Genomic DNA, 26,818 nt, shown 5'->3' with positions numbered 1-26,818 from the left:
GCCCTCACTCTATCTATCTGTCTATCTATCTATCGCCCTCACTCTATCTGTCTATCTATCGCACTCGCTCTATCTATCGCTATCTATCTATCTATCTATCTATCTATCTATCTATCTATCTATCTATCTATCTATCTATCTATCTATCTATCTATCTATCTATCTATCTATCGCCCTCACTCTATCTATCTATAGCCCTCAATCTATCTATCTATTGCCCTCACTCTATCCTTATTTCGCCCTCACTCTATCTATCTATCACCCTCACTCTATCTATTTCCCTCACTCTATCTATTGCCCTTTATCTATCTATCTATCTATCTATCTATCTATCTATCTATCTATCTATCTATCTATCTATCTATCTATCTATCTATCTATCTATCTATCTATCTATCTATCTATCTATCTATCTATCTATCTATCTATCTATCTATCTATCTATCTATCGCCCTCACTCTATCTATCGCCCTCACTCTATCTATCGCCCTCCCTCTATCTATCTATCGCCCTCACTCTATCTATCTATCGCACTCACTCTATCTATCGCATCAGTACAGCATCACTCAGCACCACCCCAGCATCACTCAGGGGCACCACAGCATCACTCAGGGGCACCACAACATCACTATGCGCTACCATAGCATCACTGAACGCCACAGCTTCACACGTCGCCACCACAACATCACTCAGCGCCACCACCGCATCAATCTGTGCAACCATTCAACAACAACTGGTTCAAAGAAGAGAACATTTTAGAAAAGAAGAAACATTACACAGAAGGCTTGCACCAAGTCGTCCTTCTCAACTTCCCATATAATAGTATCCATATTTTATTTGGGGTATCCATATTGCTCGGGCCTAGCCCTGTAGACCCACAGAGGTCTTTGCTTATCCCAAGAGTAGTATATGAGCGGAAATTTGCAAAAACAGTAGTGCTACAAAACAGCAAACATAAATGAACATGAGATCTATGAAAAAAATGTATCTACTGAAATATGTATATCAGACAAGCCATGTAAGTTTGGGTTTGCTGCCAGAATATAAGGTTTTTAATGTCAGCCTGCCAACATATTGTTGCCCAAATACTGCATTATAGTGAAAGAAAGTATGCATAAGTAAGCATTTATTTACTATGCTTAATGCCACATACATACTTACAATGATTAATACCATATGTATGACAGCATACCTTCGAAGTACGAGTATAGGGGAATGTTTCAATGCTTAACAACCCAAAGACCATGATCTCTCTCGGGACCTTTGAACCATCAATAGAGGCTTCTAAAAATATATGTAGATGAATGGCTGCATTACAGAAAACAGACTTTGTGCTTCATAAAACCTGGGTTACATATGAGGAATTGCACCGATTTACCAACCGCATCACCCTGGCTGAGCAGAAAAGGTGGTGCAAATAAAAATAAAAACGATAATAATAATAAAAAAAATAGCCCTGCATCCCTAAGTGCATGCTGCCAGTACCATCTACTCATGGGTCGGCCTGTGAACTATATTTGTCGAAGAAAAGCTTCGTGCATCTCTTTTTCGACTCACAAGAGAACTCTAGAGCTCCACTGAATCATGGTAGGCTGAGAGTCTGAAGATAAAGAAACAGAGCCGTTTGTGAAGATCAAGTAATAGTATCTTCTAGTATGGCTTCTTTTGAGTATCAAGGTTTGCTGAACAAAGCACAAACGTTAAAAAGACAAAATGCGTTCACAGAATGCGCATTGATATATTATTTCGTCAAAAGAATCAAGAAGTCAACCTTGTCCGTAAGCTGTAAACCAGAGAGCAGAGAGCAAGAGAATTTGGAACTCTTTCCCACCCGCCATCAGAAGAATCCCTTCTCTGGCACGCTTCAAAAAGGAGGCCAAAACTTTCCTTATGGGTAAGTTCCTCGTCTGCCTTCAACCACCACAGTGTGCCTGACTGATCTAAGACTATCACCTTTTCCTCAGATCACCAATTCCCTCCTTCAAGAAACTGTGTTTTTTTTAAGGATTCCAACTGTAATTGTAACCATACATTGGTGTCCTTCTTTTTCCCTTATGGGTCTTCCACCCCTGCCCCCCCTCCAACCGTTTTGTATATTTCTGTACTTCTAAGCCTTTTGTTTGTTCATTTCTGTAAACTGTATAAGGCGCTCTGATACCCTCACGGGTCAGGTTCGCTCTCCATAAAACACTAAAATAAATAAATTAAATAAATAAGAGGCGACCAGAACAGATGTTGTGAATTTACAAGGGGTGCTGGACATGCACAGGCTATGTTTGCTCCAGTTTTGGGTGATTTCAGATGTTTCAATCATATAAAAATCAAATTGAGGTTGCTGCCTGTAAATCATATTGCTTTGTTTTAAAGAGAGGATCTCTCCTGTATCTTGAAGGTGGTGTGTGAAGAAGGCGTTACAGAACTGACCAGGGAGCGGGAATCTGGCAGACTGTTTGTTGTCTGCCAGAGGGTAGCAGAGGTCATGGCCTCTACGGCTTTGATGGAGGACCGTGTGCTCTATTGTGAGAAGCTTGACAAGGATATCTGTGATGTGAAATGAGCCTCCTTTGGGTGGCTCAGTATGCAACACGCTAGCTCTGCTGAGCAGGCGTCTTTTTCAGATCCTACACTTTACAGACTTATTTATTTAGAGAAAACAAACTTTCAAAGTCTGCCATGCCTTGGTGGAGCTATGCAAAGAAAATGAGTATCAATAGACATGACTTGGTGACTCTGTGGCAGACAGACACAGGAAGGGGTTACCATCGGGGAAGCCAGCTGAAGTGCTGCAGATGCGATCCAGGGGTCCCACTACCTTTAAATTGGGCTGAGGGACCTCTGGTTTGGCTGGGCCAAAGGACCTTTACTTTACTGCAGTTCTGCCACTCTGTCACACCCTAAATTAATTCCATAGGGGGTCATTATGATGGTGGAAGGACCGCCACCGCCGGACCGGCGATGGCGGTCCTTCCACCATCATACTGAAAATTCCCACCGCCAAATTAGGATGGTGTTCGGAATCACAATGGTTCTGCAGCGGACAGAAAGTCCATCTGCTATGGTTCTGCAAGGTGGTCCTTTTCTGGCCACCTTGTGGAACCCGGAACCAGGGTAACATTGCGGCGGTGCCACGCAGGCACCACCGCAGGGATTACGGTATCCCTTACCGCCTATGTTTTTTGCTGCGCATATCCTGCAGCAAAAAGACAGGCAGGGACTGGCTCTGGGGTCACTTTAGGGGCCCACTCTGTGTGTGGGGGGGCATCACTGGTGGGTACCCATGGTACCCCCTTGCAGTGCCATGCACCAAGTGGCAGGCACTGCTTGGTGCCTGCCACGTGGTGCAGGGAAATGCGGTGCATGCACCTTTGTCATCGCGGACGGTGCTGCAGCCAGCAGCACCGCCCTCAATAATAAAGGCCAGGATGCGCCCGCCAAATGGCAATATGCATCCTAATAGCAGTGGTGGGAACGCCGCGTATCTGGCGGGCGGTCCCAAAGACCGCTATGGTGGCGGGCGGACCAAGTCCGCCTGCCATTATAATGAGCCCCTAAGTCATCATTCTTGTTGTCCCTTTTATTCATAGCTAGAAAGATGAGCAACTGACTTTGTCAGTGCATTAACCTAAGTATTCTGAATGAGATTTTACTTCATGACATATTATGAGCATATTGCTACTTTCAGAACTGCATATTACTTGTTTGTATTAGGTTCCAAGATAGTGTATCAATATGTGGAACATAAGGACTGCTGACCATTTAACACATGATGAGTTCTACCAATCACACAAAAATACTTTGAGGTGGGCCTCAGTTTTTTCTGTATTTTAAACATTTTTAAGTATAAGTTTTTGCCAGAAAAGTTGTATTCCTCTTCGACTAATTTTGTGACATCCGAATTGAGTTTAAACAATGAACAGACATCGAAAGGTTTCTGGTTAGACACAAAACATGAGTTAAACAATAAAAGCACATTTGTTTTGTTTAAACTCACTAAGGGTTGTGCATTTCTAGGATGACAGCTTTGTTTTGAAAAGGATGAGGAAAAGAGTAACGCTATTAGCACTTTGGAGAATAAAGAGATGACTGTAAGGATGAGTGGCAGCATCATGTCGATTTGGAAGGAAAATGATAATCCTCCATTTTCTGGAAGAAACTAAGGGCTAAACAGAATGATCCGAATGAATTCCATTTGCAACACTCTTCATACGGTGGAGGAAATACAGCTGAATGATTCTACTCCATATTAAGAATTGTGAAAAAAAAATATTGGAGGATTTTCAGTTCCTTCCAAACTCTAAATGAAGCCCTAACGGGGTTGTTTAGATTTTTCTGGGTGTATTTAGCAAATGTGCTGCTCCTGGTGTCAGACAGTGAATATTATTTTGAATCCAATAAATGCAGATCACGCTGTGTAGAGACTGGGGGAAACATCCTTTACGACGCAACTTTTACCACGCAGTACCTTTACAACGCAGGTTTTTCAACGCAAGTCATTACAACGACTTGCGCTGGGTGGCGCTCTAGGATAGGTAATAGTTTAATTTACTATCCAACACCTTCCCTACTATCCACGGGGACTGGAGTTGGAATAGTAAATTAAACTATTCACTATCCAGCACCCCCCAACGCAAGTCGTTGTAACGACTTGTGTTGAAAAATCTGCGTTGTAAAGGCATGCATGGTAAAAACATGCGTTGTAACAACGTACATCTGAGACTGGTTAACTTAATTGCAGATATATCATTCACTAGTTAATCTAATAATCTGGAACTATTCTTAACATCCATTGTAAGGTTATATGCAGTCCAAAAATTCTATCTACAGGACATAGTGGCACTTACAATGGAGTATGCCCCATGAATGCATCTAAAGGATTCAATATGTATGCCCCTAGTGTCCACCTACTTAACAGCCAAGATGTAATGCTCTAAGTGAAAGAACTGAAGCAACAAGGTAATGGACTAAATACTCAAATTAATCTTAGCCACACATGCAATCGCTCAGACCGCATTTCCAACCATATTTTTCACCCCTGCATGGTGCTCTAGACAGAGGCCTTCTTCAACTAATCAGTCCTGTCTGTTTGCCTCATAGAACAAGCCATTCCGAACTGCCAGGCAAGGCCCCCTTCAGAAGGGACCAAAAGCAACCTCAGGATGGTTTTGCCATATTTGGGGTTCATCAGCAGGTTGGAGCTTGAGTCCTATGGCACAGTGAGAACGGGCCCCACGTCTGGGCATACCCGTGGCTTAGAGCGTCAACTGCACCAACACCAAGTTGAGGGATGGAATGCTTGAATTAATCTCAGTGATTGGCAATCGCTCTGGGCTGCATTCCAATCCATCATTTTTTGCCCACCATGCCACTCTAGATAAAGGCCCGCCTTATGCAAATCAGTACTGACTCTGTTCCTCTTGGAAACAGTGTATCCCAAACTGTCAGGTGAGGTCTCCTCCAGAAGGGACAGCAAGCAAACCAAGACTAGTTTTGCCCCACTTGGGGCTTGACATTACGTTGGAGCTTGACTTGTATGGCACAATAAGCAAGAGACCCATATCTGGGCAAACCTGTTGCACTTAAGGTCTCATCTGCAACAGCAACAAAGCAATGGAGGGAATGTTTGAAGTAATCTCTGCCACACAGGCAATGGGTCAGGCCACATTTCAGTCCATAGGTTTTCATTCACCATGCCACTCTTCACGAAAGCCTCCTTATGCTACTCAGTACCTGCCCTGTACCTCGTAGGAGCTGCCAGACAAGGCCCTTTCCAGAAGGGACCATATGCAACCTAAGGACGGGGTTGCCCTATTTGGGGCTCGTCAATAGGTTGGAGCTTGGGACCTATGACACAGCGAACAAGCGACCCACGTCTAGTCATATCTGTCGCATTTTAGACATCAATTACAACAAGAAGGTGATGGATGGAATGCTTGAATGAATCTCAGCCATTAGCAATCGCTCGGGCCACATTCCAGTCCAAATAAAAGAATCAAAATGTACAGGGACTGATCAATGGTGGAAAGGTAAAAGACGAAATAAAAGTTATGTGGCAGTTCTCAAATGTATCACTGGTTGGTTCTGGAAGGCCATTCTTCATTACCATGTTTCAACTCTTCCTTGCCACTGTCCTGAGTGATGGCTGAGCACTCCTAAGGAAATGGCAATCCAGTTTGCTCATCTGAACCGATGCAAAAGTTATCTCACTTAAATAATATGTCAGATAACTGGAAGCCCCCACACTGGGATAACTTGTTACAGTGACAAGGACCAGGATGACAATTACTTGCATCAATCTCAGAAATTACCACCTCATCCTTTTTCCTCATTTGAGTCACAGCTTATGTGGGCTTCACAAGCAATATCCCAACAAAAATGGACAAGGAGCCACAATTAAATGCAATATCCATGGTGTATTCAGTACACACGAAAAACAACACGAAGGTTCACCCAACATGGAAGTAACAAAAGCATTAGAATACTAACCATAAAGGGAAAAGTGGAACTAGGAACAACAGTGTCAGGAGTTTCACTGATGGCAGTGCTGCAAATGATGCTCAGGGTCACTCCTGTTGCTGGTACAGCATCATCCACACTCCAGGGGGCCATGCAAGCACCACCACAGCCAGGGAAAACCTGGCCTGTCCATGGGCAGGATAAAGGCAAAATATATCCAGAGGGTAATCCATAATACAGCAACAAGCATTTTCAGACTCAACAGGACTGCAGTTGGCAGCCAGACTTTTGAATTTGTCAGGTCTTGTTTTGACTTAGTTTTTGTAAAACCTTATTGGAGGTGGTACCAGACACTCGTCAATATACATTTTTTTTTAAAAAGGTAAACATTTTTGGGACTACAAAAGGATATGTTTCCATAGTATTCCCTGGAATCAAAGAGAACTTCTTTGGGGTGGATGCGCTCCTTGTAAAAGGGAAAATGTTGCCACTTACAGTGAATGAAGTAGACTGACCCATTTCCCATAGTGTGCTTTGTAGTGGGCAGAATGATCTGAATGACACAAAAGCAGACCAATGGATGACGTGTGCTGTCTGAAAGTATGTATATTATACATATGACTGTAGTAATATGACAACCTGATATAATGAATTAACAGTGTCAGAAAGCCAATGGAACTAGCCAAGCCCTTTGCTGCCCCTGAAGCTGCAAAGGAAACCGAAAGAGGGAACGGAGAACACACCTTCGGCAGCACAAGATGACCCTGCAAAGTAGATAATATGCGCGCACACCATTGAAGAGTTCCCAAGTGGATCCTACCAGCAGCCTGGTCGAATCCATTCCACAAACTGTCCAGGATCCTGAGGGGATCTCAGTGGTGAAGATTATCCTCTAAGAGGTGAGCATTGGCAAAATGTGCCCAATGCCATTCACAGGCAGAGGAATCATTCTAAAGATCAAGGCCCAAAGAGAAGCTCTATAATGACTAAGGGCCATATTATCAAGAAAGGGCGATACATTATCGCCGCTTTTATCGGCAGGAAACTGCTGCTAAAGCGGCGATAATAGGCTTGATAATATGGTCTTGTGAATTCCCATAGAATCCCAGGTTAACACCAGAACCTGGGCTTCTATGGGAATTCACAAGGGCATATTATCAAGCCCGTTATCGCCGCTTTAGCGTCAGTTTCCTGCCGATAAAAGCGCTGATAATGTATTGCCCTTTCTTGATAATATGGCCCTAAGTTTGTGCTCACCTGGTTGGCATTGGCACCAGTGCCCGGTGCCACACAGCATTGACCCAGGAATGGCGCTTTCCTTCTGATCCCAGAAACCTGTGTCTGGCAACCCTTGTTTTAATTACCTTCCTGGTTCTCCTTTTTTAAAATATATTAAAATATTTTCATTGATGTCTGGCATTGAAATGAATCATAAGATGCCATAGGGGACCTATGTGCACGCTCAGGACCTGCTAACAATTTATAATTTGCTGTCTACTCTTTCTAAACCGGGCTAAAAATAATTAGAAATGAAAATAACCAGGGCGCCAGTGCTGTATACAATAACATCACAGTTTTATTATCACAGTATTATATTTTTACACATCAAAGAACACCATTTCACTACAATAACTTTGTGGTGACCTTGGGCCAGGTATAAAACATGGCGTGGTCCGTGAATCTGGGTGAATCTGAAAGAGAAGGATATATCCCAAAGTCTGTGCTAGGTGCAGCGTCGAGGCACCCTTCGTTTGGGTTTCCTGTTTCTCCTGGCCCCGGAAGATGCAGGGATGCCCTTCACTTCCGGTAGGGGCAAGGTATTGGCGTAAGTGAGCGTGTGGACTTTAACAGACCTAAAAATTACTTTTAACAATTCACATGAAAACATGTTCCTACATTGCGTCAAAAATCTTTGAAATAAAAACACAATTCTGATGCTTTGCTTCACTTTCTGAGTAATGGGTCAGCTAAATAATGTGCCTTTACACTACACCAGGGCTTTAAGTGGGATGTAAAAACTGGGGGGTCTCTCAAAGGGGTGTGGCCTGTGTAACTAGGGGCGTGTTTTTAAAACACTTATGCTAAAATTCTGTGCTTAGCATAGTGTGCCGCCCAACTTGTTTTTTGCTGTTTCTGTCATTGCTTCCAGATATGTGATGCAACAAGTAACCTTTTTTTTTTTTCTTTTCAAAAAGAGAGAGTTTCCCTTGTACCAGAAAGGACTGGGAAGTACAAACAGTGTAACAAAAAAGTTTTCCTTTCTGTGTAATTCACTATATCTAGACTCAAGACCCTATTATACAGTTTGGAATAGAACCTGAAGTATATACCTCAACACACAGATTGTAAAATGTTTATCTCGATTTTTTTTTTGATTTTTTTTTAAAAACTGGCATTTAATGCCAAAGTGTCATGATTTTTTATACATTCAATACAAAATTCACAGTATATTTAAAAGTTACCGAATTCACACAAAATACATAGTATACATATCACAAAAACAAAATACAATTAAAAAGAGGTCCTCTTGTCCACGCGTTTCGGTGTCTTGTTCTTATTTTGTAAACACCTTCCTCAGGACAGGACAAGTTTTTAAAAAAAACATCAAATCTGAAAACAAATACATACAATTAATATCAAAAAGAGGTTGTGTGGTTTACCTATACTTCATCTAGATGTTTAGGTATCATAATAAGGTCAAGAGAGTCTTACTTAAAAAGCATATATCTCTGGTTCTTCAAGTTATTCAATTATTCTTTGAAGTGGACCGGTAATCAACTTTTGGTCCTTCTTCCAGAGGTTCAACGGGACATCATCCTGTATTTAGGGATGGCATAAATAGATTTCTAAGTATGGGTCTTCTATTTGTAAAAAGTGCTTATCACTATTTCACTTATTTACAGCTGAAGTAACTGGTTGAACTACTCACATGTTATATCACATAGAGTTTTTCAAAATGCAGGGGCATCGTCTTGGGTACTAATGCTCCTGGGGGGAATTCAATCCTCCTTGACTATTTTGTCCAGTACGTCTTTATCTTGATCGTACCACCTTACGATTTTCAGTGTACATAGGTAAGAATACACCTACAATTAAAATGGAAGGAATTTCGTCAGTGTTTTTACATACATCTGTCGATTTGTTTGTTAGTTAAGAGACTAGACCTCCTAACACGATATTAGTGTACCCATTTCACTTTACACATCCTCATAATTTTTTACTTTTAATTTAGTTTTAGATCCATTTTAGTTTATGTATCATCATATATTTTCCTTTTAATTTTATTTTAAGATCAGGTGTATTGACAAGTTAGTGCTTTCCTGGTAAATCCACATGTCATTAGAATGGTAATAGAATTCAATAGTGTAGCGTTTCCTAATTCTTTACAAACAAACTTATTGCTCTGGAATAGAGTTCGAAATACTAGCGTTTCCCCATTCCTTACAAACCAACTCCTTACTTAAGGAAAGAATTTGGGGCGTCTAGCATATCCTAATTACTTATAAACAAGCTTCTTATTGTTCCTATCAGTTACAAACAGAGCTCCACTTTCTCAAACAAAACAGCATTAAAGCCGATTTTAAATGTCGGGCTTCTCACTAACCCGGTTATGGTATTGAGTCTAACTACAAGCTCTCACCCGTCTTTTAATTTCGGGCTTCTAACTACCGAGGTTACGGTCATAGGTCTGACTGCAGGCTATCACCCTTCTATGCTCAAGATTGTAATCCCAGCGTGTTCCTTACCTGGCGTAACGGTGAATGATTGTCAGCGTCGGCCTCCTTCCGGGTTCCTTAATGGTATGGCCACAGGATCTTCACTACGCCTTTATATACCTCCCACTTAATGATTTAATTAGCTTGTTACCCTGATTTTATACTGATTGTCTCTCTACCGCGTCACGTGGTTCGCCTACATACACGTGACCGGATGTTTATATATTTTTTTAGTTTACGGGCGCCATTTTTGTAGTTTTTGATTTCATTAAGTGTCGGTGTTGTAAGCTTCGCATCCCTAAAGTCTGCGTTAATAGCGTTATTGATATGTTGTACATAGGCGAACCACGTGACGCGGTAGAGAGACAACCAGTCTGCAGTCAGACCTATGACCGTAACCTCGGTAGTTAGAAGCCCGAAATTAAAAGACGGGTGAGAGCTTGTAGTTAGACTCAAAACCGTAACCGGGTTAGTGAGAAGCCCGACATTTAAAATCGGCTTTAATGGCTGTAGAGAGACAATCAGTATACAATCAGGGTAAAAAGCTAATTAAATCATTAAGTGGGAGGTATATAAAGGCGTAGTGAAGATCCCGTGGCCATACCATTAAGGAACCTGGAAGGAGGCCGACACGGACAATCATTCACCGTTACGCCAGGTAAGGAACATGCTGGGATTACGATATTGAGCATAGAAGGGTGATAGCCTACAGTCAGACCTATGACCGTAACCTCGGTAGTTAGAAGCCCGAAATTAAAAGACGGGTGAGAGCTTGTAGTTAGACTCAATACCGTAACCGGGTTAGTGAGAAGCCCGACATTTAAAATCGGCTTTAATGGCTGTTATGTGTGAGAAAGTGGAGCTCTGTTTGTAACTGATAGGAACAATAAGAAGCTTGTTTATAAGTAATTAGGATATGCTAGACGCCCCAAATTCTTTCCTTAAGTAAGGAGTTGGTTTGTAAGGAATGGGGAAACGCTAGTATTTCGAACTCTATTCCAGAGCAATAAGTTTGTTTGTAAAGAATTAGGAAACGCTACACTATTGAATTCTATTACCATTCTAATGACATGTGGATTTACCAGGAAAGCACTAACTTGTCAATACACCTGATCTTAAAATAAAATTAAAAGGAAAATATATGATGATACATAAACTAAAATGGATCTAAAACTAAATTAAAAGTAAAAAATTATGAGGATGTGTAAAGTGAAATGGGTACACTAATATCGTGTTAGGAGGTCTAGTCTCTTAACTAACAAACAAATCGACAGATGTATGTAAAAACCCTGACAAAATTCCTTCCATTTTAATTGTAGGTGTATTCTTACCTATGTACACTGAAAATCGTAAGGTGGTACGATCAAGATAAAGACGTACTGGACAAAATAGTCAAGGAGGATTGAATTCCCCCCAGGAGCATTAGTACCCAAGACGATGCCCCTGCATTTGGAAAAACTCTATGTGATATAACATGTGAGTAGCTCAACCAGTTACTTCAGCTGTAAATAAGTGAAATAGTGATAAGCACTTTTTACAAATAGAAGACCCATACTTAGAAATCTATTTATGCCATCCCTAAATACAGGATGATGTCCCGTTGAACCTCTGGAAGAAGGACCAAAAGTTGATTACCGGTCCACTTCAAAGAATAATTTGAATAACTTGAAGAACCAGAGATATATGCTTTTTAAGTAAGCCTCTCTTGACGTTATTATGATACCTAAAAATCTAGATGAAGTATAGGTAAACCACACAACCTCTTTTTGATATTAATTGTATGTATTTGTTTTCAGATTTGATGCAACAAGTAACATCATACCTACAACAAGTAAGGACTATTGGCTTTGTCAATGGTATTAGTTGCATAAGATAAATGAGCTGGAACTATGGCTTGTATATAATATTGACAAAGTTTCCAATTAAAGCCCAGGTGACCCTACCACAATGTTGCTGCCCCCGAGTTTCAAAAAGAGAAGGGAAATCCAGAGAGAAAATGACTCTTTAAAGGATTTCCCTTACCCTACAACTCACCTGGCATGACATCATGATGTATCTTCTCCAGTAGTGAGAAGTGAGCAGTGTGAGCAGTGCACATCGAAGTGCTTGCTGTAAGCATGGGCGAATTTTGCGAATCTGGCGTTCGCGAATTTTGCGAATTTGCGAACTCGCAATCCGCAAAATCCGCGAATTCTCGCGAATTTGCGGATTTTTTTTGTGTTCGCAAGGATTTCTGCCAGTTCGCAAGGATTTCTGCCAGTTCGCGAGGGTTTTGTACCAGTTCGCAATTGTGAACTTACATGTCGGCTCGCAACGGTCACGATTATGTTGTTTCTACGTCTGGTTCATCATCACAGGTTCCCAGCACCCTCTGTTTCACCCCTGCCACCCTCTGTTTCACCCATGCCACCCTCTGTTTCACCCATGCCACCCTCTGGTTCATCATCACTGTAGATTATGGGGGGAAAAAGCAAGCACACCTGCCTGCTTCAACTGACATGAATTAATTTGGGGTTGATTTATTAATGTGTCACTGTTTTAAAATTCCAGTCTGGCACCTGCTTCCTTATCTGTAATTTGCTTTCTGTTGCAGTGCAATTTTTTTTTCCAGGACCTTTGTGGCCTACTTGTAGCTATTCTATGAGCCTGCTGTGAGGGTCAGAGCAGGGTCATACAATTGTTGCAACTAGCAACTGAACTCTGGAGGGGCCCTTGTCAGGAAGCACTACAGGGAATGGTTACTAATGATGAGTTTGAACTTTTGAACCTGCTGAATGCTTTTTTTGTGTTCGCAAGGATTTCTGCCAGTTCGCATGGATTTCTGCCAGTTCGCGAGGGTTTTGTACCAGTTCGCAATTGCGAACTTACACGGCACGCCGCAAAATTGTATCACCAAGAAAAAAAATCCGCTCCGTGCGAATTTGCGGATTTTCGGTAAATTCGCGAGCGTTTGCGGATTGCGAATTTACCGAAAATCCGCGAGCGTAACGGGTTTTCCGCCCATGCTTAGCTTGCTGTCTCCAAACGGGTATCTATCGGGCTGCACCCTGGCACTTTTTTCCGGACTGTAGTGACAGCAAACTGCTGTCACTGCAGTCCGAAAAAAACGGACCGCCTGTGTCAGGGCTCAAAACAGAGCCCGATAGAGACCAGTTTTGAGGTCCCCAGAAAAAAACTGCCGGTGCTCAGACCCCTTGAGACATGGCCCACTTAAAGCCCTGCACTACACACTGATGCATGCGTTTCATATGTGTGCTGAAAGATCTCCTGCCTGTAAGATAATCCTTTAAATGTAAATGTAAATGTATAGGCATTTATATAGCGCACTACTTACCCGTAGGGTCCCAAGGCGCTTCGACCGCTGCGAAACCCTTCCTGGCTTCCCTGAGAGATGGTCTCTTAATGGGTATCTCCAGGGTGAGACCAGGCATCCCCGGCGGTCTGGTGGGGCCGTTAGTGAAGATGAGGCAAGCTAATGCCCAGAGTTGCCGAGTGTGATCGCTGATCAGAGTGGGCACCGAGGTGAGAGAATTATCGAGTCCGCTGACCCTGGTCCAGAAACCTGCCGCGCCGGGAATCGAACCCTGGTCCCGGGCCGTCCTCTGCTCTCGGGTCTGCCGCCTCTAACCAGTGAGCCACACTACTTTACAGTCCGCAGTGTGTGTGTGGACCCATCTGACGGCCCCCCCCTTTCTTTTGTCTTCACAGTCGTAAATGGTAACAGTCGACCGATTGTGGAGAGGACTTATTGAATACCGGCACAGCCAGCGGTAAGCGTCTCACGCTTCTTTCGAGTGCCCCCTCGTTTATACGTAATAGGCTCTTGTTTTGTTTTTCACTCAATCTGGTGTGGCAGCCTATTGACCCTTTCCCCCCTTTTTTCCTATGTAGCCGACTGGATGGAAGTTTTTCCATACGTACGATCCACCTCGCGACCAATGAGGGGACGTGCCTTTAACACGAGACTCTGATCGCGTTTGACTAACAGGTAAATCACCAGGCCGGACAGTGATACCTTTAGGTTCTTTACAACCACGATGTGGCTAATTATTTATTTTTGGCCTTTTCCCCATTTCCTTTAATCCTATAACTTTGGATGGTCGATATTAGCCACATGTACTGATGAACTGCTTCTACTAAGCCATCCGTATTGACGAGATATACCCATTTCGGCGAGCCCTTAATTAATTTATGGACCGCCTGTCTTCGTACATGGGAGGTAATTGATTGAATTCCGTTTTGCCATACTGTCATTGACTTTTTGGTGCAACAACATCTTTCTAATTAGAGTTTAATGTTTTTGTAGGTGTTAAACGGCACCTTCTTACTGGGTTGAGTTTCCCTACCCTTTACTTCCACCTTGATGGATATCTGATTTAATTTTTTGGTAAGCATCTTAATTAATGGATATCTCTCTTAATATAATTGTATTCTCCCGCAACAACCTCACTCTTTCCCTTATTTATTCATCAGGAATCTCTGACACCCCATAATCCCTGTGAAATTGCCCCTGAAGTCCTGATGAAGACTCGCACGGCCAAGGTTCAAATTACCAATTAGGCCTCAAGACGAGTCGAAACGTCGATGCATTTCTTTTTGACAGTACCTGGACCTAATTCTTTTTTGATACCAAGCGTGCTTAGAAATTGGAATATGTATCCAGATTGTTAAAACAAACTACATAAAAGTGTCGAAATTATTATTGTGGCCAGGTTAGGGAGGACAATGATTTGGTCTATACTGGTCCTTCTTGTGTATAACATTGTTAAAATTATTGATGTCACTATTCTAAACCTTTCCTCTATTTTCCATATCACATTTTAACACTTTTTAAGACCACTATTCCTTCTTGCACGTTCCCTTCTCGGGGGCAATTTTGCTTAATGTTTAAAGATTTTAACAATTTCTCTATTTGTAAAATTATGAGCAATCGATTGACAATGCAATGAATTAAAATTGCTTGCTAGTCTTTTGTCTGTTGCGGTTTTTCCTGTTTGTATTATTGAGTATTGAATACTTTGAGCTGACTTGATACAGTATGCTCCTCTTTTCTTAAATCAATGACTATGTACTGATTTTTCTGTATTTTACTCAAGGTCTAGGACCATATCGAAAGATCTCCTGCGTGCTGCGGCTCGGTGAATCTGTCTCAAATTGCTGTGGTTTATATCTCAATTTAGAATTTTCTTCCTTATCTCTCCCTTGCCGTATTCACAGCAGCATTTTCCAGAAGTGCATTTCACATACTGATTCACAGAATCAGGGCCGGCAAGCATGATTCGCAGAATCAAGGACGGCAGGAAGATGCTGTTCAGATACTTAAGAATGTGGCCTTTGCGCCAGAAGTTACAAGTTTCCAGCCAGGGTGGCATGTTGGACGTGTCAGGGTGAGGCACCCTTCAAATGTAGGTGAACACTCCCAAGTTAATAGGTTTGTAGGTACTGACTGCTATTCTAACCCTGTTTTTGGGCATCCACGGAAGATTGATGAGGGAACATCCCCATATTTAATGGAGGATGTAAGAAAAGTAACACATGCTAATGCACATTTGTATGCCTTATGTATACACGTTTTTTCCAGGTAGTAGATTATCCCCAGTTAGTCTATGCATTGAAGTATTCCAGGAATCAATAACTGTTATAGATTTAATGGACAGCTCCCAGAATCCACATGTGATTCTACAAAAGTGAGAAATCGTTCCAAATGTGTGATGTACAAGAGCAGATTTTAGTTTTCAATGCTAGGGCTTGTGAATAAGATCATCTGTTTCTATTTCTCTTGCTACTGTTTTCTTTCCCTTTTCTCTACTCTTTCTCAGCCTCCAACCATCTCAAATTCACAATTCCATATATTGTATTGTCCCTAGATTTCTCTTTCTTCTTTTACCCCAGTAATTCCCACCACTGGCTTTTTACCCCATGCATTACTTCTGCTTTTCCTTTTGATTCCTCAAGGTGGCCTCCTTATAACCTACATGCTTAAGAATTTTTTAATTTGTGTTTTCATTATTACTCTTGGCAATCGTTCCTTCATCTACTTTATCTAACATCATCCTTCTTAGCTTCTTACTCCTGCACTTTCTCTCAGAATGTGACCTTTCTCTTTTTAGAAATTAGAAATTCTTGCGCATCTGTTGATCCAAAAGTCATGCATTGCTGGAGTTTTGTTGCAAGAGCGACGCAACTCCAGCAATGTATTTTGAGGCCTATACTTATTGTTCTGCGTCACTCCTTATGCCTGATTCAAGCAGGCGTAAGGTTTTGACTGAGTGGCGTCCTAAAAGTAGCGCAGTGAAATCTTGTAGATTTCGCTTCATCACTTTTACGAGGACTTCCTTCGTGGGAATGCCTGCCCTGCATATATTATACCTGATGCAGGTATAATGTGATGCAGGGCTTTACAAAGTGACGATTCTCCCTAGATGCGTCACGTTGTAAATAGTCTGCATAGTTTGCGCCGCTGTTGCATCCAAAAAATGTGACGCAATGGCAGCGCAAGGAGGTGCAAGGGGCTTGTAAATCTGCCCGATGTATTTACTGAACCTGGCAAATACCTCAACCTGGCAAATCACTGTTTAACGGGTTGCCTCCTATGGCAAAATACTCTGAATCAAGGCATTAGTGTAGGAGAGTGGTGGGTTCACAATTTTGTTTGTGCCTTGCAAGCTTGCTTCTGTGTGTTTGTGGGCGTCTCCAATGGCTCCTGGTCTCTTACTGTTGAAAGGAACTCGCCTTAATGGCCAAATCCTGAGCTTGGCTCCATACCGGGTGCTCTCAAGAGGACCTTCGTCAGGGAAAGTGGACTTTCATACAGGCCTGAAAGTTGTCTATTTTCGTTTTTATGAAAGAAACAAGGCCAAATATATTCTACTGTACTTTTCAGTAGTAAATGAAAAACATTTACCAGAAAGAATGTCTCAAAAGCAGTGGCATGGCAATTATACAGAAGTCAATCTTTTATAGTATTACCTAAAGCAATAAGAAGCCTTCTAGTAACTAGGGGGCATATTATCAAGGGGGTTTATCTCCGCTTTTTTGGCTTTAAAAGCCAAGAAAGCGGAGATAAAATTATCTCCCTATCAGCAACAGGGTGCTAACACGCAAATTCGCATGTTAGCACCCTTTTTCTCTACGCTTCCCCTTGCATCTCTAATGAGATGCAAAGGGGGCGTTCCAGAGAAAAATAATATGGGAAATGTTGTTAAGCAACATTTCTCCTATTATCAAGGATTTCACTAACCCTGTTAGTGATAAAAAAAGCAGTGCTAACCGCGGTTAGCACTGCTTTTTTTACACCTGGTATTTTCCTGACTTAGCCATGATATCCTATGGAAGGTGGATATCATGGCTACGTTTGTGAGCCCCTACCATCAAGCTAACGCCAAACTTCGAGAGATTATTGTTGGTTTTCCAGCGATAATCTCTCAATTGGCAGTTAGCACAAGGATTTTTATCACTACTGAGATAAACCTTGCTAATAGCAAGTTATCTCTGCGATAATTTCCGGCGATGCTTAGCGTTAAAAAATTCGTTGCTAAGCATCGTTAGCGGTAAATATCGCTAAACGTTGGTAATATGCCCCGAGGTCAATAACTAACAATACGACTTTAGTTTGCCAATATTTTACGTGTACTTGCTATACGTCTCCATGACAGACCTTGCTGAAAGTGTTCCCACTTATCTGGATTCTAGTTTTCCACAGGGTCAGACTGACTCGCTGTGCAATGTTTGGGAAATGTCTCTCAATGCTTTTGCAAGCAGTGGGAAGATATTAAGTTGATTCATTGATATGGAATGCATGGTGATAAAATATGGTAGTCCACAGGAATTTTGTGGAGCGCCCTGTAGTTTTCTTTTAAAGCAAACCGTGGTTTGGATTGTAAAGTAGGAATAAAATATACAGTTTTATACCTGACATATATGCTATACATTTCAACCACACAGCAGCAGGAGGGTCCTCGGAACCCCACAGACTTCAGTTTAATAAACTGAATGCACAGTGGGAGGAGAGTTACTGGAAAAAAAATCAGCTTAGATGTAGTATCTCAATCTTGTGAATGTTCCAGGAGCTCTCAGAAAACTGCCTTTGTGTGCTGAGTCAGCTTTTCAATATGTCTGTAGGGAAAGTACATCTTTTTCTGTGGAAAGAAGCTTTATTCTTTAGTTTTAGGAAGGCAGCTCCCATGCTAGGGTCTGGACCACTTCCACTGATTTCATCATAACTTCCTATGGGTTTGTGCAATTGACAAATGTATGTAAATTACAGAAAAAAATATCCGCCTACTCACTCTCCTCTTCCACAGACTCAAGAAAAATGTTGAAGTGAAGTGTTGAAGCAATGTTAATACTTTTGAGTTCGATACCCTTTGCTATTTAACTGGCTGACAGAATAATAGTTGCTCCTCAAACGTTTTTGTATTTGTTGCAAATTCATCTAAGATTTATCCACATTTATTTGAAGTTATATAATAGAATGCCTATAGTTCTTGCATATCCCCTGACGAGGCCCCAAAATGCTTTCCAGTTGGTCAAGTAGGGGCGTCATGACCAGCACCATGTAATTCCTAACGGGGTTGGTAGACCTGCAGAATTCACAAGAACATATCCATGAAAACTGGGAGATGAGCTCTTCAACGGCTCAAGGCACAGATGCAGCTACTAATAGACAGATGCTGGTTATGTTGACCTAAACAGTTTCTGTACAGTAACTCATCTCTCATTTCTACCAGCTGGAACTTCTGTGTGGGACTTATCCCCTTTTATCTGCAGAGAACCTCAAGAAATTGGTGCAATCTCTGACATTATCTAGACTTGATTATGAAAATGGCCAGTGTATTAATATTCCCCGCTTCATGTGGATTCTGTGTAAGCAACTCTTCCATGAGTGGTGAGACTTGCCACAGGAGTGAAGGTTTTCACCACATCACAGAAGCTATAAACATTTTCAAAAACACTGCTGTAATGCACAAACCCATGCACTATTGCTTCCTGAGAAAAATTACTAAGCACTAACTTCCAACCCCACTTGCCTAAACAATTTGCCTATGTTCTCCAAATCCACCAAATCATATCCATGGGACGTGCCTTCTCCTACCTTGCCCCCAAAGCCCCTTCGACATCAGTCCCTCCAGCTGAGCTCCATCTAGGAGTTCTGGAAGAAACTGAAAGCATGGCTCTTCCAAAGGGACCCAGACTGACCTGCACCCCTTTCCTTGTCCCAGGTTCCCCTCACTGGAGGCATGTGTGCCACACGTTTAGCATAACATAACATAAAATAACATACACCTGGGTTCCTTGGTAATGTACTGCTCGCCATATAGCGCTTCAGCACATCATCAGGGGTAGTGAGCACTAGATAAATGCAATTACGACACAAAACATTGCACTTGATAAACAAGTACAATACTACCAGGGCTGTGTTAAAGGGGAGACATAAAGGCATACATTGCATAACATTTTGTAAAACAGGCTGAAAAGAAAATTTAAAGGCACACATTAATCCCTTTATTTATTTATTTAGTGTTTTATAGAGCGCAAACTTGACCCGTTAGGGTATCCGAGCGCTTTACAAGAGTAATAGAGTTATACAAGGTTAAGCATCACATAATATTCACACAGTGCAGGAAATATGATGGATAGAGGACAAGTATGTACAGATTATATTTACAATTACACAAAAACAGGGCACCCGTTATCTTGGGGGAAAACAAGGTGGTCAGGAGGGAGGCCAAAGCCAGTTGTTAGCCAGGGTCTCAGTGGTGGAAGGTGGCAAAAGTTAAACAAGGAATTTACCCATAAGGTAGGTTTTGGCCTCCTTCTTGAAGCGTGCCAGCGAATTTGAGGCAACCCTGCATGTCACGAAGATATCCAGAGTACTCCGAGTTGTGGAAATCGTATCAAAAAAACTATTTTCAAATTTAAAAACTGATATTGGAAAATTCGTTTTTATTATTAAATGAGTCCACACGATTTAAAGAAGTTACAGCAATGCAATATATGCCATTAAAATAATTTTGGGAAAAATGTATTCAGTGCAATGGAGTTAAAGAGCGGTGCAACTTGATATTGTATGTCCTAATTCAATAAAATGTAATAGCCGATGTAAATCCAATCAACAAAACACATAGGGCCCGATGTAGGTAATCCCAGATTACCGATTTGTAAATACCGAATCATACCGATTCGGTATTTAAGAACTGGCAATCAGGATGTAGGTATATTTACCGAATTATTTCCCGAATCGGAATGATTCGGTAATTACCGAATCGGTAAATACCGATTCGGTAATTGCCATTCATTCCTATGGGCCTGGAGGCCCATAGGAATGAATGTCAATTACCAAATCGGTATTTACCGATTCGGTAATTTAAGGAAACATTGAAGGGTGGCAGTGTGTCACTTTCACACCCTGTTGCACCCCTCAATTATGTATAGGTGCAAATGTTGCAGACATACATGCCCTAAGGGCATGTATGTCTGCAACATGGCACCGTTTAAAAAGCAAAAAAAATGCTTTTTAGAGGGTTTTCATTATTTACCACCAACTTCTAGTTGGTGGTAAATTATGAATTCTTACACCCCTGTAGCACTGATTTCAGTGCTATCTACATCCCAAAATACAGAATCAGTATTTTTACCGATTCGGTATTTTACAGATTCGGTAAAATTACCGATTCTGTATTTTGACATGCCCCTACATATCAATATCCAAATACCGGTCGGAAACTGCAGAAAATCGGTATTTTCGGCCGTTTCCGACTGGTATTTCGATACCTACATCGGGCCCTTAATTCTCAATGTCTAGTGCTTTAGTACAGTAAAGAGAAAACAGTCATTGGGACAGCAAACTGAAATGTTTGAATGAAAATATCAGTTATCTATCATGCAAATTAACACCTGAATAATTAAGCAAGTATGAAATAGGAAAACAGGATTGATGCCCTAAATGTAACATTCTGTTGGAACTCTTATTTGTATGATTTGTCATTCGCTGCAAAGATATTGATCTATAATTTCAAAGCAATTAATATTTGTTACAGGTTTTTCTTTAAAAAAAAGTTATATCCGGCCAGCTTCAAAGTTCAAAGAGACCTCAAAGCACAGTAATTTACAGCTACCCTGATGTATTTCTTAGAAAATATTGTAACGGAATAAAGACTCTAAATGTAAAACTGTTGAAAGGAATAAATGACTTGGGAAATCTAAATGTAACTGAGTTTGCATGTAAAGCAATAAAGCCCCCTATAACATAATCCTTTCTTTTTCAATGTAAACTGAGCAGGGGTAGAGCTTCAGACCACATGAGGCTGATTGTGGGGTTATCCCCAACCATCAGCCCATTGATTGCAATCTGGGGGATACATTCCACAATATTTAATGTTGCATTTAATAGGAGATTAACATTCCCACGCGTGTGTATTGGCTCGCTGAACTGAGCCAAAGCACTACGAAATTCTGTTTCCCCAAGGGGGATCCACAAACGATCTCATCACTTAGTTTTGGTAAATATATTACCAATTTCACAGTCCGACTAGTCAAAGTCAAACACAAAACTTTATTTGGTTTGTTACAACCATAAAAGTGCAATTACCTCTTATCCTGATAAAAACAAGTAAAACATATCACGGCAGTATCAAAAAAGTTATTACACATCAAAATACATATAGCTTAACTTCCCTTTCTAAAATCGGAGCATAGTAACATTATAATTTAATAAAATCACTTCGTTCATATATATACATCGAATCTTACCATGCAGCAAGTAGTACTGTAATCCCTTGATAGTCCCACCTTTTTGTAATAATAGGGAGAAGCATTTTTAATTCTCAATCTGTGCACTTGAAGAACACCTTGACTTTATTCATATATTTCCCCAGGGCACAGGCTATATCTAAATTCCCATTTCCATCACAAGCTTTACAGCTTGCATCCTATTCATAATTTTATACTTTTTAAAAATCGGACATAAAAACTCCTTTCGTATGTCTAAAAACCTCATACAATCTAATAAAATGTGTAGGATATCGCAGGCGGTACCTAATATACAAGTGCATTTACTGTTGCATCCTATCATAAGGTTCCGAACCCCGTTACTCGCATAGCATGGATTTACCCCAATTCGCATTTTTAAAACTTCCCGCCTTAAGCTGTAGCTTAGTAGCCAGTCCACATAAGGGAAATGTTGATCCATTTCCCAAGCCAATGTCAATTGGGGCACCAAGGTTTTTTGTAAGAAGTACTCCCGATCATATTTACGGGACATATCAACCCCAAGGAGCCTTAGTTCTTTCCTACCTATTGTCATGTGGTCTTGCGTCAGGCCTACCCTCAAATCGAGCACCCCGTATGCATCACTTATTGATGCTCTGGTCTCTTTTGCCCAGGGTAACTCGCTAATGGCAATTTCCTATTTAGCCCATTGAGAGATTTTAAGAAACTCCCCTGCTCCCAATCGCTGCCAAAAACGTACAAGAGCCATACAAGCAGAAATAGCCCAGGAGGTAATTCCTAGCTCAAGTCTTGCTGCCTGTACCATAGATGATTTAGGCAGCAGGAATAAGCTATTTAGTATATTTCCATCCTCTTTATCCCAGGAGGTCTTACCCCTTAGGTAAAGGACCTCGGCTCCATACAAGAATTGCGGGGCCACCATTGCTTGGTAGGCTTTTATGACCGGCCTATCCGACATCTCTCCATAGGTACTATTAAATCTTTTTAGGCCTTTCACAGAAGCCTGTGCTCTCATTTTTAAAGCTTGAAGGTGTGTAACCACATTCCCAGGTATCTATACTCTGATACCATCTCAAGCAAAACAGAGCCAAGATACCATGAGAACCTCGTTTTCCTCCTTCCAAAACATACAATTTTTGTCTTCTCCATGTTTACTACTAATTTTTTGGTTATACAGTATTCTTTAAACCTATTTAATTTTCTCTGAAGGCCTAGCTCCGTTTGATCCATGATCACCAAATCATCGGCATATAAAACGCACGCTATCTGATTTCCTCCCAATTTCGGGTTCGCCCCTCTAACCTCTCTTAATTTTTGGGGTAGGTCAGCTAAAAACAGGGAGAACAATAGGGGGGCAAGTACACACCCCTGCCTTAAACCATTTCCAATTGGGATTCTCTCAGTCAATCCTCCCTCCTTGTCCAAAATTATCTGCGCCCAGTTTCCTGCATGCAGTGCTTGGATTAGGGCTAACAGGTCATTCTGTATTTCGTACCCTACCAGTGCTCCCTGTCCACTAGATCAAAAGCTGCACAGAAGTGCACCAAACAGCAGAATAAATTACCCCTCTGGTCGATCGACTTCCGTGCAGCGGACCAAAGGGCAAAACAGTGGTCAACCGTTGAGTGACCTTCTTTAAACCCCCCCTGCTCTGGGGGTACTATTTGTTTATCAGCCACCCACTCCTTTAGTACACCTAAAATTATTTTGGAGAAAACCTTTTCACCTATATCTAGGAGGTTTATTAGGCGATAGTTTTAAGGGGAGTTTACATCGCCTTTTTTATGTAATGGCCTAACAATAGCTCCTTTCCAGCTATCCGGGAAAATACCAGTATTTAAAATCCCTTGCAAATATGTTGGAAAAAAACTCCGACCACCATTCTATGTTTGTTTTTATAATAACAGCTGGCAAATTATCTGGTCCCGCAGCCCGTGTTAAATTTAACCTAGTTATTATACCGCTAATATGATCAGCGGAAAAGTGCTCTTTTGTTTCTTCCCTTGTTCCAGTCCAGGCGTTGGCTATTGTATCCTCCCTCCTTGGCTATTTACCGTAAATTTCCTCTAGGTAGATTACCCACTTATCCTCTGGCACAGACCACTGCAGGGTCCCTGGGGCCTTCCCTGTGCATTCCTGTATTAATTTCCAAAAGCCTTTCACATTTTTTTCTTCAATTACCTCAAGTAGGTTCCCCCAACATTTATCCTTAAAGATCCTTTTTTTATCTCTAATGACTGCCTTAAATTTTATCTTTAATTTCCTAAGATCTAAGGCCACTTCGTCACTATAATTACCTCTAAGGCGTCTCTCCTGTTTCCTGATACCGGCCTTAACTTTCCGGCATTCCTCATCAAACCAATGTTTATCATTATTAGGATGGGATTTCACATTATTTACTGACTTATGTTTACCATACTTTAATTTTATCCTGAGGCAATCCACCAGTTGCCTTATTATATCCTCGCACCAGGATATACCCTCTCCTGGTGCTGGGTTTCTCCTGGTGCTGGTGCTGGTGACTAGTTATAGTTCTCAATTTATTTCTATCGTAGTCTACCCCACAGTGGATGAAACAAATTAACCTGGGATGCACTCAGGTGATGTCCGGAAACAAAATTACATTTGGTCTCTTAATATTTAATACTCACATTTTTCGATTGTCCTGACCTTCTTCTGAACGTCATTGCTATCCCCATGTATCAATTAAAATGTCAACTATTTTCCATTCTTGAATTTGAATTCACTGTTAGGAGCGACTAATCCAAGAATTTCCATGTGCCAATACAGGTGAGATATTTGATTATTGCTTCTTTTTTTGGTGGGGTTTAACCAGACTATTTCAGCAAATAAAATAGTGCACAGTTTATTTTCTCCCTGCAGCACTCAGTTCTGTCTGCACTTGTAGTAATGGAACTAAAGCTGATTGTTGATCGTTGTAGGTGCTGCTAAGGCTTAACACAATGGCACTGGGATAAAGAACTAGCTGGCTGTATAATTTCTAAATCATCCAGACGCTTGTGACTTCTTTCCAAGTTCTAGAGCCATCACCTGGGTTGTGGCTGCATAGTTGCTGTCGCAAAAGTCATGGTGGTGTATCTTGAGCCATCAGCTAAACTTATACAATCTTGTACATGCCAGAGGTGCAGCTTATACATGCCAGAGGTGCAGTGGTATGGAGCTGAACCTCCGGCATGTGCACCTTTGAGTATGGCCCTCAACCATCCCTGAGGGATAAGACCTTCACGATTCTAAGGAGGTCAATTGGACCTTGGGGAATGGCCCGCCAGCCTGTTGTGTCCGGGGAGGCCTTAACTTCTGCCCGTCAGTAGAGGACTACCTACCAAATCTAGAGAGTCCCTTACTCCCTGTTGTGCATCTATATGATGTAACCCTGATTTGATAGAAGCACTTTCATCCCTGTTAAATATCCAGTAGGCTGCCATTTTCATGCAGTATGCTTGGGGTTCTCTTCTGATTTTATAAACAAAGCTCCAATATGGGGATATTTTGCTGAAAAGAAGTTTTCCTTCAGTGCGCAGGGACATTTTTAACATTTTCCTATACAGGACTTCAATGACTTGCATGATGGATCTGGGCAGAAAAAACACAGTGGTGATCTATCTGCTGTACCCTTACTGTGACCCAGGTCATTGGTTGAAGCTTGTCTAAGGATTCACCAACAGAAACCCAGCTTGCCCCCATTTCTAAAAATAATGGGAGACCGCAAGTTTGATGAGGCAGGAATAATCCTAATTTATTGTGCTGCTCCTTCTCTGCTGAATTCTAAATGGCTCCCCATGTCCCTGGTAATTGTCTGAAGTTACACCCATAGAGAAGTTCTTCATATTGTGTCTGTAGGCATCATTAGCACTGATGTAAAGTGCAGGGCTCATAGCAGTTGAGGAAAATGAAGAACTGTAGCACTGGGTGCCATCTTTTAGTGGGACGTTATACCCTTGTTATTGGTTTTATGTTTTTTTCCTTTCTCACGTTTTATTTAATTGTTTTTTATTTACCAGTACCTTGCATTGACTGGACCCCGGGTTGTGTGTTTCATTCCCCAGATCTTTTCAGGTCACATGCTAACAGCGTTGAAAACTGGCCACACCCCCTCATTTTGTCACACCAGTATTAAGGGCTATTTAAATGAACTGGCAGTGTGCCAAAGCTACTCTCATAAATGCCAGATCTCTTATTGAAAATGCCCTATTCTTCGCTGAGACCTGGGCAGATGCTACATCGGCCCTAGATCTCATCACAATCCCAGCCCCCCACCTCTGGGTTTGTCATTACCATGTTTGACTGGCCAGGGAAAAGGAGTGGGGTGATAGAAGTTATCTACAGGGACTATTTCAAAGCTTCCATTGGCCCCTGCAGGTGATCTCAGACTGTGAAGCTATAGCCTTCAAAATATCTTTGACCAATCATTACTCTTTTAATAGGGCTCTAATTTAAAGTCCCCGGGCCTTAGAGCAGCCTTTCTGTAAAACAATAGTCAGCTGATGGATATTAAAGTCAACTTCTCTCTCTTATTCTCTGGTCTCTCTTCAAACCGAATAAATCTTTCACCTTTTAAAGTCAACTTCTCAGACCCTACTATCTTAGGGAATTTTAATATCTATCTGGAAAATCCTTTAGACAGAGATGCAGTTCTTTTCTCTGACCTTTTGGAAAGCGCAGGTCTTGTTCAGTTAGTAAAAGGACCATGTATGTTGCCGGCCGTTCTCTAAATGGCATTTTCTCTGATAACTCTCATCTTAGAGACACTTCCACTCTCCCCCGTGGCTGGTCGGACCAATATGCGGTCAAGTTTCACCTCATGGAAATTGAAGGTTCTATTGCCTACTCTTGACCTTAGGTCATCCCTGGTCCTGGCATACAATTACTTCAGAGGCATTTAATATGCATCTAGTTGA

The sequence above is a fragment of the Lissotriton vulgaris genome, chromosome 5 (assembly GCF_964263255.1).
Source record: "Lissotriton vulgaris chromosome 5, aLisVul1.2, whole genome shotgun sequence".
NCBI lineage: Eukaryota > Metazoa > Chordata > Amphibia > Caudata > Salamandridae > Lissotriton > Lissotriton vulgaris.
The sequence above is the reverse complement of the archived record's forward strand: the minus strand, read 5'-3'. Positions refer to the sequence as shown.